General features: G+C 26.4%; 2 long non-coding RNA genes across 2 annotated transcripts in view; one reads left to right on the forward strand and one right to left on the reverse strand.

Annotated features, from left to right (window-relative positions):
• LOC126302189 (uncharacterized) overlaps positions 1-404 on the reverse strand; it is a 112176-nt gene extending 111772 nt beyond the window's left edge. The window contains exon 1 of the long non-coding RNA XR_007553105.1: positions 153-404. This is a non-coding gene — a long non-coding RNA (uncharacterized LOC126302189). The remainder of the gene's footprint in view (positions 1-152) is intronic.
• The window catches only part of LOC126302184 (uncharacterized), a 126510-nt gene extending 112430 nt beyond the window's left edge, over positions 1-14080 (forward strand). The window contains exon 2 of the long non-coding RNA XR_007553100.1: positions 13522-14080. This is a non-coding gene — a long non-coding RNA (uncharacterized LOC126302184). The remainder of the gene's footprint in view (positions 1-13521) is intronic.
• The last annotated feature ends 536 nt before the right edge of the window (positions 14081-14616 follow it).

Raw genomic sequence — 14616 nt, forward strand, 5'->3', positions numbered from 1 at the left:
TTTACTTTTATATAGTTTTTTGTTTGTCTTTCTATATTTAATGATGATGTTTTGTTGGGGTGACATGAAGAATAGATAAACTCTTCATTATTATATCATTTATTTATGTTTGTTATTTTGATCCATAATTTATGATCATAAGATAAAGTTACCTTAGGGATAACAGCGTAATTGTTTTTGAGAGCTCATATCGACAAAGCAGATTGCGACCTCGATGTTGGATTAAGAAAAATTTTGGGTGCAGGAGCCCAATGATTAGGTCTGTTCGACCTTTAAATTCTTACATGATCTGAGTTCAGACCGGCGTGAGCCAGGTCGGTTTCTATCCTAAGATTGTTAATCCATATTAGTACGAAAGGACCATATGGTTAAAATATTTTTTGTTATATTGATTAATATTAATTTATTTACTATTTTGACAGATTAATGTGTTGAATTTAGAATTCATTTATGTAGATTTTTTCTACAAATAGTATTGATACTTTATGATTTATTTATATTTATTTTGAATTTTCTTTTATTGGTTATTTGTGTTTTAATTAGTGTTGCCTTTTTAACTTTATTAGAGCGTAAGGTTTTAGGTTATATTCAGATTCGAAAGGGTCCAAATAAGGTAGGTTTTGTTGGAATTCCTCAGCCATTTAGAGATGCTATTAAGTTAATTTGTAAGGAGCAGCCAATTCCTATTATATCTAATTACCTACTTTATTATTTTTCCCCTGTTTTTAATTTAATGATTTCTTTAGCCGTTTGAGTAATTTTTCCTTATTTAACTTATATGTGTTCTTTTTCTTATGGATTTTTATTTTTTTTATGTTGTACTAGATTAGGTGTTTATACTGTTATAATTGCTGGTTGATCTTCTAATTCAAATTATTCATTATTAGGTTCTCTTCGTTCTGTTGCTCAAACAATTTCTTATGAAGTTAGTTTAGCTTTAATTTTATTGTCTTTAATTATTTTCATTGGTAGTTTTAATATGTTTGATTTTATAAACTATCAGCTTTATTGTTGATTTATTATTATTTCTTTTCCTTTAGCTTTAGCTTGTTTTGCTTCTTGCTTAGCTGAAACTAATCGTATTCCTTTTCATTTTGCTGAAGGGGAATCTCATTTAGTTTCAGGATTTAATATTGAGTATGGTGCGGGTGGTTTTACTTTAATTTTTTTAGCTGAATATACTAGAATTGTCTTCATAAGAATGTTATTGGCTTTAATTTTTTTGGGCGGTGATTTTTATTCTTTTATATTTTTTATTAAGCTTGCTATTATATCTTTTGGTTTTATTTGGGTTCGTGGAACATTACCACGGTTCCGTTATGATACATTAATGTACTTAGCTTGAAAAAGTTTTTTACGTTTATCTTTGAATTTTTTTATTTTCTTTGTTGGTTTAAAGATTTTATTTATCTCATTTGTTTAGTGAAATTTTTTGAGAAAAGTTAATAGAAGAGTTAAACTTCTAATTTTATGTTTTCAAAACATATGCTTTTCCTAAGCTAATTAACTTTATTCCTTAATTAATTTATCTCATGCGTTTGCGACATGGACATTAATTAAGAAATATGTGAAGTAAATAATTGTTAAGATTTGACCTGTTATAATATAAGGTTCTTCAACAGGTCGTTTACCAATTCACGTTAGTAAGCATACAACAACTACTATAATTCAGAATAAAATTTGATTAATAGGGTAAAATTGAATGCCTCGGAATGGTGTTTTATTATAAAATGGTAAAACTATTAAGATTCTAATTGATAAAAATAATGCAATAACACCTCCTAACTTATTAGGGATAGATCGTAGAATTGCATATGCAAATAGGAAATATCATTCTGGTTGAATGTGAACTGGTGTTACTAATGGGTTGGCAGGTACAAAGTTATCTGGATCTCCTAATAGGTAAGGATTAATTAAACATAGTATAATTAATAATGATGTTATTATTACAAATGTAATAGAATCCTTAAAGGTAAAGTATGGATGGAATGGAATTTTTTCAATATCTCCATTTAGTCCAAGAGGATTATTAGATCCTGTTTGGTGAAGAAAAAATAAATGAATTGCTGCTATAGCAACAATAATAAATGGTAATACAAAATGGAATGTGAAGAATCGATTTAATGTTGCATTATCAACAGCGAATCCTCCTCATACTCATTGGACTAAATCTGTTCCTAAGTATGGGATTGCTGATAATAAATTAGTAATTACTGTTGCACCTCAAAAAGATATTTGGCCTCAGGGTAAGACATATCCTATTAATGCAGTTGCTATAACTAAAAATAAAATCACTGTACCAATTATTCAGGTATGTATATATATATAAGATCCATAGTAAATTCCCCGTCCTACATGTAAGTAAATACAAATAAAAAATATAGATGCTCCATTTGCGTGTAAGGTTCGGATAATTCAACCATTATTTACGTCTCGGCAGATGTGTACTACACTACTGAATGCTATTTCAATATTTGATGTATAATGTACAGCTAAAAATAGTCCAGTTACGATTTGAATTACCAAACATAACCCTAATAGGGATCCAAAATTTCATCAAAATGAAATATTTGTTGGGGCAGGTAAGTCAATTAAAGAGTTATTAATAATTTTAATTAAAGGATGTCTTAATCGTAAGGGTTTATTCATTAGTAATTATCTTATTTTACGAATAGGTCCCTGATTAATATTGGTGATTTTAACAACTGCTAGTAGTGCTAAAAATAAATAAATTATTATTATTATTGTAATAATGAATGTTGGTCTATGATATAATTTTTCTAAAGATATTGTTATTTCTTGATAATTGATTGAATTATCAATATTTATAGTTTCGGTGTTTTTGAAAAAGTCTATAAATATAGATATATCTAGAATAATTAATATTAATATGATAAATACTCACATTATTAATGTAATAATTATAGTGATTGATTTAGGCTGAAATATTTCTTTTGATGCAATTCTTGTAATGTAAATAAATAATACTAGTATACCACCAAGAAATGTTAAAAATAAAATATATGATAATCAATATCTTTCTATTATTGTTCCTGTTATTAATCCAACTAGGAAGGTTTGAAGGATAATAAAAAGCATTATTGATATTGGGTGTCTTAATTTAATAAAATTAATATTTATTACATTTGATAATGATATAATTATTATTTTGATCATTTCAGGGGTTAGTGTATTTAAAATACCGGTTTTGGGGACCGATGATGGAAGCTTTTCCACCTCTGAAGTTTTAAAAGTGGGGGCTGGACTTATTTCCGGTTTACAAGACCGGCGTTTTTTTTAAACTATTAAAACTAATGTTTATATTCTCTATTTTTACTTCTTTATTGATTTATTTTGCTGGTGTTTATGTTTTTTCTTCTAAACGTAAACATTTATTAATGGTTCTTTTGAGATTAGAATATATTGTTCTTTCTTTATTTATGTTAGTTATTGTTTTTCTTATTGAGTTTGATTATGATTATTTTTTTCCTGTTATTTTTTTAGTTTTTTCTGTTTGTGAGGGTGCTTTAGGTCTTTCTATTTTAGTTTCAATAATTCGTTCTCATGGTAATGATTTTTTTAATTCTTTTGGTTTATCTTTATGTTAAAGTATTTATTTATAACTATTTTTTGATCCCTCTTTGTTTATTAAATAATTGTTGATGGTTGGTTCATTCTTTAATGTTTCTGTCGGGTTTTGTATTTATAATTTGTGTTTATTCATATGCTGATTTGAATATAATTAGATATTATTTTGGTATTGATTATTTTTCTTTTAGTTTAATTTTACTTAGTTTTTGAATTTGTTCTTTAATAATCACTGCTAGAGGTTCAGTTTATTTAAGTTCATATCATTCTAATCTTTTTGTTTTTATGGTTTTGATTTTAATAATTATGCTTTATTGTTCATTTGCTAGATTAAGTCTTCTTTCTTTTTATATTTTTTTTGAGGCTAGATTAGTTCCTACTTTACTTTTAATTCTGGGTTGGGGTTATCAACCTGAGCGTTTGCAGGCTGGTGTTTATTTAATTTTTTATACTTTGGTTGCTAGATTACCTTTATTATTAGTTTTATTTAAGGTTTATGATTTTTCTAATACTTTATATATTCCTTTATTGGTTGATTTTGGTTCTTATTATTTTATGTTTTATGTATTTATAATTTTGGCTTTTTTAGTTAAGATACCTATGTTTTTGGTTCATTTATGACTTCCTAAGGCTCATGTAGAGGCCCCTATTTCAGGTAGAATAATTCTTGCTGGTGTTTTATTAAAGTTAGGTGGTTATGGTATTTTTCGTGTTATAAAGGTTATTTCTTATTTGCGTTTAAAGTTTAATTATTTTTGATTGTCTTTAGGTTTATCTGCGGGTGTTATTGTAAGATTTATTTGTTTTCGTCAGGTTGATTTAAAGTCTTTAATTGCATATTCTTCTGTTGCTCATATAAGAATGGTTATTGGTGGATTGATGACTATGAATTGATGAGGTTGTGTAGGTTCTCTTTCTCTAATGGTTGGTCATGGTTTATGTTCTTCTGGTTTATTTTGTTTATCTAATATTATTTATGAACGTTTAGGTAGACGAAGATTATTAATTAACAAGGGTATAATTAATTTGATGCCAAGAATGGCTTTATGATGATTTCTTTTAAGATCATCAAATATGGCTGCTCCTCCTTCTTTAAATTTGGTAGGTGAAATTAGATTATTAAATAGAATTATATCTTGATCTTCTTTTAGATTCTTTGCTTTGATTTTTTTATCTTTTTTTAGAGCTGTTTATACTTTGTATATATATTCTTATTCTCAGCATGGGAATTATTATTCTGATGTTTATACTTGTTCTCTTGGTTATTTTCGTGAATATCATCTTTTACTTTTACATTGATTGCCTTTAAATATTCTCTGTTTAAAGGATGAATATTTCTTTGTTTAGTTTGCTTAAGTATTTTAATTAAAAATATTGTTTTGTGGAATCAATGATATGAAGTTTTTCATCTTAGGCCGTGAATTTATTTTCTATTTGTTCTTTGAGTTTTTTTTCTTTGTTTATTTCGAGAACTATAATTTTTATTTTAGGTATTTATTATTTAATAATTGATTATAGAGTTTTTGTTGAGTGAGAGCTTTTCAATTTAAATGGTTCTATAGTTGTTATAACTTTAATTTTGGATTGAATATCTCTTATTTTTATATCTTTTGTTATATATATTTCTTCTTTGGTTATTTATTATAGAGAGGATTATATATCTGGTGAAAAGAATATAAATCGTTTTATTATTATTGTTTTAATATTTATTCTTTCTATAGGTTTTTTAATTATTAGTCCTAATTTAATTAGAATTTTATTAGGTTGAGATGGTTTAGGTTTAGTTTCTTATTGTTTAGTTATTTATTATCAAAATGTAAAATCTTATAGTGCTGGTATATTAACTGCACTTTCTAATCGTATTGGTGATGTTGCTATTTTAATTTCTATTGCATGAATGTTAAATTTTGGTGGTTGAAATTATATTTATTATTATGATTTTATTTCTAATTCTTTTGAAATAAAGCTCATTACTATATTAATTGTTTTTGCAGCTATAACTAAGAGAGCTCAGATTCCTTTCTCTTCATGACTTCCTGCTGCTATAGCAGCTCCTACTCCTGTTTCTGCTTTAGTTCATTCTTCTACTCTTGTTACTGCTGGTGTTTATTTATTAATTCGTTTTAGACCAATATTGGATACTTATAATTGTGGTTGATTTTTACTTTTAATTGGTTGTATAACTATATTTATGGCTGGATTGGGCGCTAATTTTGAGTTTGATTTAAAGAAGATTATTGCTCTTTCTACTTTAAGACAACTTGGTTTAATAATAAGAATTTTGGCTATAGGTTATCCAAAGCTTGCATTTTTTCATTTATTGGCTCATGCTTTATTTAAGGCATTATTATTTATATGTGCAGGTTCAATAATTCATAATTTGAAGGATTCTCAGGATATTCGTTTTATAGGATCAATTGTTAATTTCATACCTTTAACTTCAGTATGTTTTAATGTTTCTAGTTTATCTTTGTGTGGAATACCTTTTTTAGCGGGATTTTATTCAAAGGATTTAATTCTTGAGATGGTTTGTTTAAGATGAATTAATTGTTTAATTTTTTTTCTTTATTTTTTTTCTACTGGTTTAACTGCTTCTTATTCTTTTCGTTTGTTTTATTATTCAATATCTGGAGATAATAATTTTTATTCTAGATTTTCTTTTGATGATAAGGGTTATTATATTTCATTTGGAATAATTGGTCTATTGTTTGTTGCTGTTTTTGGTGGTAGTCTTTTATCTTGATTAATTTTTCCTATTCCTCATGTGATTGCTTTACCTTATTATTTAAAGTTTTTAACTATTACAGTTGTTATTTTAGGTGCTTATTTAGGTTATCTTATTTCTAATTTTGATTTTTCTCATAATTTATTTTCTTTAAGTATACTTTCTTTTGTTAGATTTGCTGGTTCTATATGATTTATACCTTTTCTTTCAACTAAGTTTATTAGATATATTCCTTTAAAAATAGGTTATTATTCATCTAAGTCATTTGATTATGGTTGAGGTGAATTACTTGGTGGTCAAGGTTTATATAGATTATTTATTTATTTAATTGGTTATATTCAAGGTTGATATGATTCTAATTTCAAGATTTATCTTTTAACTTTTATTTTTTGAATATTTATTTTGGTAATATTGTTTTTCGTTTACTTAAATAGCTTATAATTAGAGCATGACACTGAAGATGTTAAGGAAGTATTTTTACTTTTAAGTATTTATAAATATAGATATATTATTTTTACAGTGAAAATGTAATGTTTTATTTAAACTATATAAATTTTAGAAATGTTAACGGAGTTTAACCGCTAATATAAAAAGTTAGCAGCTTTCATATTGGCTTTACATTTCCTTAATTGGAACTATTATAGTTCAATTATATTATTAACAGTAATACGCCTCTTTTTGGCTTCAATTAATAAGAATAAGGGTAGTACATACCAATCTTCCAGGTCGAAACTGACTGCAATATTTCGCTTCTTATTCTATGTAAGGTTGATTGATAAAATCAATACTTTTTGAATGCAACCCAAATGTTATATTTAACTACAACCCTTTATTCTGCTCATTGTAATGCTCCTTGGTTTCATTCATGGTATAGTCCTCCTAATAGAACTAGAACAAAAAATATTGTTGATACTGTTCAGATTATAATGTCTGAAGTTTTAAAAATAATTACAATTGGTAGAATTAGTGCAATTTCTACATCAAAAATTAAAAAGATTACTGCGATTAGGAAGAATCGTATTGAGAATGGTATTCGTGCTGATCTTTTTGGATCAAACCCACATTCAAATGGTGATCTTTTTTCTCGATCATTAATTAATTTTTTTGATAGTGTTGTTGCCAGGATTATAACAATTATTGGAATAATAAATCTAATGAAAACTCTTGTTGATAGAATTAGAATTGTTTTTCTTGATTTATATCAAGCTTTCTGATTGGAAGTCAAATGTACTATTTATACTAGAAAAACAATTATCTACCTCATCAATAAATAGAGATATATAAGAATAATCATACTACGTCTACGAAGTGTCAGTATCATGCTGCTGCTTCAAATCCAAAGTGATGTCTTGGTGAAAATTGATTTATTGAGTGTCGAAGTAGACATGTTGATAAAAAGATTGTTCCAATAATTACGTGTAAACCATGGAATCCTGTTGCAACAAAGAATGTTGATCCATAAACTGCATCTGCAATGGTAAAAGGTGCTTCTCAATATTCATATGCTTGAAGTATTGTAAAGTATAGTCCTAATAACACTGTGAAGAATAATCCTTGTAGTGCTTGAGTATGATTAGATTCCATTAAACTATGATGTGCTCATGTTACTGTTACTCCTGATGCTAAAAGAATAGCTGTATTAAGTAATGGAATTTGTATAGGGTTAAAGGGTTGAATTCCTATTGGAGGTCATAGTATTCCTAGTTCAATTGTTGGTGCTAATCTTCTTCTAAAGAATGCTCAAAAAAAAGAAACGAAAAATAATACCTCTGATGCAATAAATAAAATTATTCCTCATCGTAATCCAATTCATACAAATCCTGTATGTAATCCTTGATATGTTCCTTCTCGTACTACATCTCGTCATCATTGAATTATAGTTAGTAGGGTAATTCCAAATCCAATTATGAATAAGTTAATATTAAATAGGTGGAATCATTTTGCTAGTCCTGATACTAGGACTATTGCTCCAATTGCTCCTGTTAATGGTCAAGGTCTATAGTCTACTAAGTGGAATGGGTGGTTTGAGTGAGTTGTTAACATAGGTTTAATATACTTCTCTAGAATATAGAGTTCTTAGAATTGAGAAAACATAGGCTTGAATTATTGCTACTGCTGATTCTAGAATTAATAGAAGTATTTGTCCAATAATTAGTAATGAGATTAAGTTTATTGCTATAGATGGTCCTGTGGAGGGCATTGGAGGGCAGCGTGGAGGGTAAAAATCGTAGAGGGAGACCGAGAGATGAGTACACTAAGCAGATTCAGAAGGATGTAGGTTGCAGTAGGTACTGGGAGATGAAGCAGCTTGCACAGGATAGAGTAGCATGGAGAGCTGCATCAAACCAGTCTCAGGACTGATGACAACAACAACAACATGGTCCTGTGTTTCCTAATAAGGTTAATAATAAGTGTCCTGCAATTATATTTGCTGCCAACCGTACTGCTAATGTACCTGGTCGAATAACATTACTAATTGTTTCAATTAATACTATAAATGATATTAATGCAGGCGGTGTACCTTGTGGTACAAGGTGTGTAAATATATGATTAGTATGGTTAATTCATCCAAATAATATAAATCTTAGCCATATGGGTAGGGCAATTGCAAATGTTAATGCTAAATGTCTTCTTCTAGTAAAAATATAAGGGAATAATCCTATGAAATTGTTAAATAATATTATAATAAAAATTGAGATGAAAATGAATGTTGTTCCATTAAATGATTTTGGTCCAAGAAGTGTTTTAAATTCATTATGTAAGGTTAAATTTAGTTTATTTCAGATAATGTTAATTCGTGATGGTGTAAGTCAAAATAGTGATGGGATTAATAATAGTCCTAGAAATGTTCTAGTTCAATTTAATGATAAATTAAAGATGTTAGTTGATGGGTCAAATGTTGAGAATAGATTTGTTATCATTTTCAATTTAAGTTTTTTATTTCAATTGTTCCTTTTTCTGCTCTTTTAATAAGGTTAGGTTTAAATGAGAAGAAGTTTATTTGATTAAACAAGATTAATGTAGCTGAAAATATAATGAATAGTGAGAATCATATAAGAGGGGATATTTGAGGGATTTGGATATAATTTCCCCATCAGAAGTAGTCGTTAATTTACTATTATTTGGTTTAAGAGACCATTACTTACTTTCAGTCATCTGATGAATTTCAAGGTGTACTAATTTTTTTTAGTTACTTTAGATTGACACTCTAATGTTATTTATTTTAACTGACTCCTTAAATTATCTTAGATAATCACTTAATAAATAAATTTACTGAAGTTCTTTCAATTACAATTGGTATAAATCTGTGGTTTGCTCCACAGATTTCTGAGCATTGTCCAAAGAATAATCCAGGTCGATTTATTGTGAATGTTCCTTGATTTAACCGACCTGGCGTTGCATCAATTTTAACCCCTAATGCAGGAACTGCTCATGAGTGTAGAACATCTGATGCTCTTGTTAATACTCGTACTTCTGTATTTATTGGTAGGATTGTTCGGTTATCTACATCTAGTAGTCGGAATCCATCATTTTCTAGGTCTTGTTCTGGTGTTATATAAGTGTCAAATTCTACGTCTAAAGTCCTTAGTATAATGAAATTAAGGTTGATGTTGAAATCAATCCTATTGTTGAAATTATTACTGTTATAGGAAGAATGATTCTTGATTTTTGGGACTTTATCTTTATAGATCACGAATTTTCTGTGTATGATATAATTAGAGCTGAGAATCTAATACGTATATAGTAGTAGAGTGTAATTGTAGTTAATACAACTATAATAGTTATAATAGTTGTTATATTGTTTTCTATTAATGATTGTATTACAATTCATTTTGGTAAGAATCCAAGGAATGGTGGTAGTCCACCTAAAGATAATAAAGATAAGAATATTATGAATTTAATTTCGGTTTTTATATTTCTGGCTGAATAAATTTGATTTATGAAAAATAAATTTATTTGCTTAAATAATAAAACTATAATTAATCTTAATAGTGAGTAAATAATGAAGTATAGTTCTCAGATGTTTTCTCTGACTGTTAATGATCTAATTATTCAACCTAGATGTCTGATTGATGAATATGCTAAAAGTTGTCGTAAGGATGTTTGATTTAAACCTCCTATTGCCACAATAATAATTCTTAAGATAATAATTGTTCAAATAAAAGTTCTTAATTGAATACAATAAGATAAGACCATTATTGGGGCGATTTTTTGTCATGTTATTAATGTTAAACAATTATTTCATCTTGATGCTCCTATAACTTCTGGAAATCAGAAATGGAAAGGTGCAGCTCCAATCTTTAATAATAGTCTAGATCTAATTATTATTGATGGGATAAATTCTGTTTCCCATCCCATGGGATATTTTATTTGAATCAGCAAAATTGAAAATAATAATATTGTCGATGCTATTGCTTGGACAATAAAATATTTAATTGATGATTCATTTATTATTATATTTTTATTTCTTGTTAGGAGCGGAATAAATGAAAGTAAGTTGATCTCAAGTCCTATTCAAACCCCAAATCAGGAATTTGATGAAATGGACAGGATCGTTCCTATCATTAATGTTGATAGGAAGAGAAGTTTTGTAGAGTTGTTGGTCATTAAAAAGGAGAGGATTGATACCTCTATAAATGGGGTATGAACCCATTAGCTTGTTTAGCTTACCTTTTTACATTAAGGTGTATGATGCACGTTAGTTTTTGATACTAAAGGAGGTACTTTAATTCTATCTTATGTAATTTTAATGAAGGTAATTTTATTTACTTTATTTACCCTATCAAGGTAACCCTTTAATCAGGCACTTCATTTATTTAATATATAAATCGAAAGTTTTTTTTTGAAATTCTTTTATGTATTATTTTGTTTAATTAGGATTAATTTATCCTGCTCATTTTAATTTTTATATATATATATATATAATAAATAATTTATATTAATATATTACATTTAATTGAAATTAAAGTATTATAAGTTCATCTTACCATTATCAATTGATTATTTTAATGCAATTATTTACCTAGGATTATAGCTACTTATGTTTTTAGCTTAAAATAGGTTATTATAATTAATATATATAATAATATGTAATTTAATATTTAATATTATTATAATTGGATATAATAAATAAAATTAATAATTTAAATATAAAATATTATAATTAATATAAATAATTATATTAATTATAATAATATAATTATGTAAATTATTTATAATTAGATTATTTAACTAATATATATGAAAGTTAACTTAATATAAAAAAAGAATACATATTAATAACATATTATATTAAATTACATAATTGTATAAAATATATTTATTATATTATTTAATCTTTCTTTATTTATTAGTGAAAAGAAAGATTAAATAAGAAAGAATATAATACATTTATTGCTATACATGTTCCATATTAATCTTTAATTACATATAATAGAGAAGTTGTTGTGGTCATACATAGGGGCGTTTCTTTTTTTTTGTGAATGTTTGTGGTTTTTTTCTTTTTTTTTCTTTAAATATTTGAATCTTTTATTTTTTCCTGAATTAATAGATTTAAAATTTTCTTATTTTTTATTTTTAAAAGTTTTATTCTTGCTTGTTTATTCACTTTTTCTTTGTATTATATGTAAGTTTTGTTAGACTAAATGTTCTTTTTGCAGTAATTTGATTTAATTATCAAGTGATTTTGGATTTAGCAATTGATTTAGTATCGGCATAATTCGCGCCAGCAGCCGCGGTTATACGATTGATACAAGTGAATATTATTGGTTAAAACAGTTGTTTATATTATTAGGGTTGAAATATAAATTTGTAAGGTGAAATGTTAAAATTTATTTGTGGCCCTTTTTATGAATCTGTGAAATTTAAATAATAAACTAGGATTAGATACCCTATTATTTTAAATGTTAATTATATTTACCAAGGTACTATTAGTTAAGGTCTTTAAACCCAAAGAATTTGGCGGTATCTCATTCCATTCAGAGGAACCTACCCCATGATTGATAATACACGATTTACTCTACTTAATTTATTTGTTTGTATATCTCCGTTATCAGAGAATCTTTTTAGAGTTATAATTCTCAAGATTTATAATTATAAAATATTTCAGGTCAAGGTGCAGCTTATAGTTAAGAGGAGGTGGGTTACAATAGATTTTTGTTTATAACGGATTTGATAGTGAAATACTGTTAATGAAGGTGGATTTGATAGTAATTTAATTTATTTAATTTAACTGATATTGGCTCTGAGATGTGTACACATCGCCCGTCGCTCTCATTATTGATTATTCTATTTTATTTTAAAGTAGCTTCAATTTAGATGAGATAAGTCGTAACATAGTAGATGTACTGGAAAGTGTATCTAGGAAGAGTTTCAAGATATAACTTATTAGTAAAGTGTTTCATTTACACTGAAAATTTTTCTGTGCAAATCAGGATATGTTGATTATTTATTTTATTATATTTATTTTTTGTTTATTTAATTATTTAATATAAATAATTTTATTGTATTTTTGTCTTAGTATATTTTATAGAATTGATTTTTTAAATTATAGTTTATTGGTAATGTAAGTGTTTTATGAAATATTATTTTAAATTTTTTTAAGTAGATTTTATTTATTGTACCTTTTGTATCAGTGTTTATCAAAATTTTAGTATTTATTTTACTTGTCTCGATATGGGTTGATTTATAAATAATTTATAGTTAATGTATCATAATTATTATTAAATTATTTATAGAAATGAGATGTTAATCGTTTCCCAAGATATCTACTTTCTTAAGAAAAAATTTAATTTTTTAAAGATATTTGTTTTTATTTAATTTTTTAAGTAAAAATATTAAGTTATTTATTCTTTAAGGGATAAGCTTTGAAGTTAATAACCTATAATTTATTTTATAGAAATATAATAGTAAGCTTTAAACCAGCTATCTTTAAGATTACGTTTTAGTTCATTATTTTTTATTTTGATTTTATAAATATTTTAGGTTTTTTATTAAGATTATTAATTTAATTTTAAAATTTTTGTAATAATGATAGAATTAGTATATTTATTTGTATGAAATTTTTACCATGTGAACTTATTATAAGGAACTAGGCAAAATTGATTTCCGCCTGTTTATCAAAAACATGTCCTCTTGTTTATATTTTGAGGTCTGGCCTGCTCACTGAGCGTATTTTTCAAGAGCCGCGGTATTTTGACCTTGCAAAGGTAGCATAATCATTAGTCTCTTAATTAGTGGCTGGAATGAATGGCTTGACGAGAAATCAACTGTCTCTTAATAAATTTTTTAATTTAACTTTTGAGTCAAAAGGCTTAAATTCTTCTTTAGGACGAGAAGACCCTATAGAGCTTGACATTTTACTTTTATATAGTTTTTTGTTTGTCTTTCTATATTTAATGATGATGTTTTGTTGGGGTGACATGAAGAATAGATAAACTCTTCATTATTATATCATTTATTTATGTCTGTTATTTTGATCCATAATTTATGATCATAAGATTAAGTTACCTTAGGGATAACAGCGTAATTGTTTTTGAGAGCTCATATCGACAAAGCAGATTGCGACCTCGATGTTGGATTAAGAAAAATTTTGGGTGCAGGAGCCCAATGATTAGGTCTGTTCGACCTTTAAATTCTTACATGATCTGAGTTCAGACCGGCGTGAGCCAGGTCGGTTTCTATCCTAAGATTGTTAATCCATATTAGTACGAAAGGACCATATGGTTAAAATATTTTTTGTTATATTGATTAATATTAATTTATTTACTATTTTGACAGATTAATGTGTTGAATTTAGATTCATTTATGTAGATTTTTTCTACAAATAGTATTGATACTTTATGATTTATTTATATTTATTTTGAATTTTCTTTTATTGGTTATTTGTGTTTTAATTAGTGTTGCCTTTTTAACTTTATTAGAGCGTAAGGTTTTAGGTTATATTCAGATTCGAAAGGGTCCAAATAAGGTAGGTTTTGTTGGAATTCCTCAGCCATTTAGAGATGCTATTAAGTTAATTTGTAAGGAGCAGCCAATTCCTATTATATCTAATTACCTACTTTATTATTTTTCCCCTGTTTTTAATTTAATGATTTCTTTAGCCGTTTGAGTAATTTTTCCTTATTTAACTTATATGTGTTCTTTTTCTTATGGATTTTTATTTTTATTATGTTGTACTAGATTAGGTGTTTATACTGTTATAATTGCTGGTTGATCTTCTAATTCAAATTATTCATTATTAGGTTCTCTTCGTTCTGTTGCTCAAACAATTTCTTATGAAGTTAGTTTAGCTTTAATTTTAT

The sequence above is a fragment of the Schistocerca gregaria genome, unplaced genomic scaffold, assembly GCF_023897955.1.
Source record: "Schistocerca gregaria isolate iqSchGreg1 unplaced genomic scaffold, iqSchGreg1.2 ptg000169l, whole genome shotgun sequence".
Lineage (NCBI taxonomy): Eukaryota > Metazoa > Arthropoda > Insecta > Orthoptera > Acrididae > Schistocerca > Schistocerca gregaria.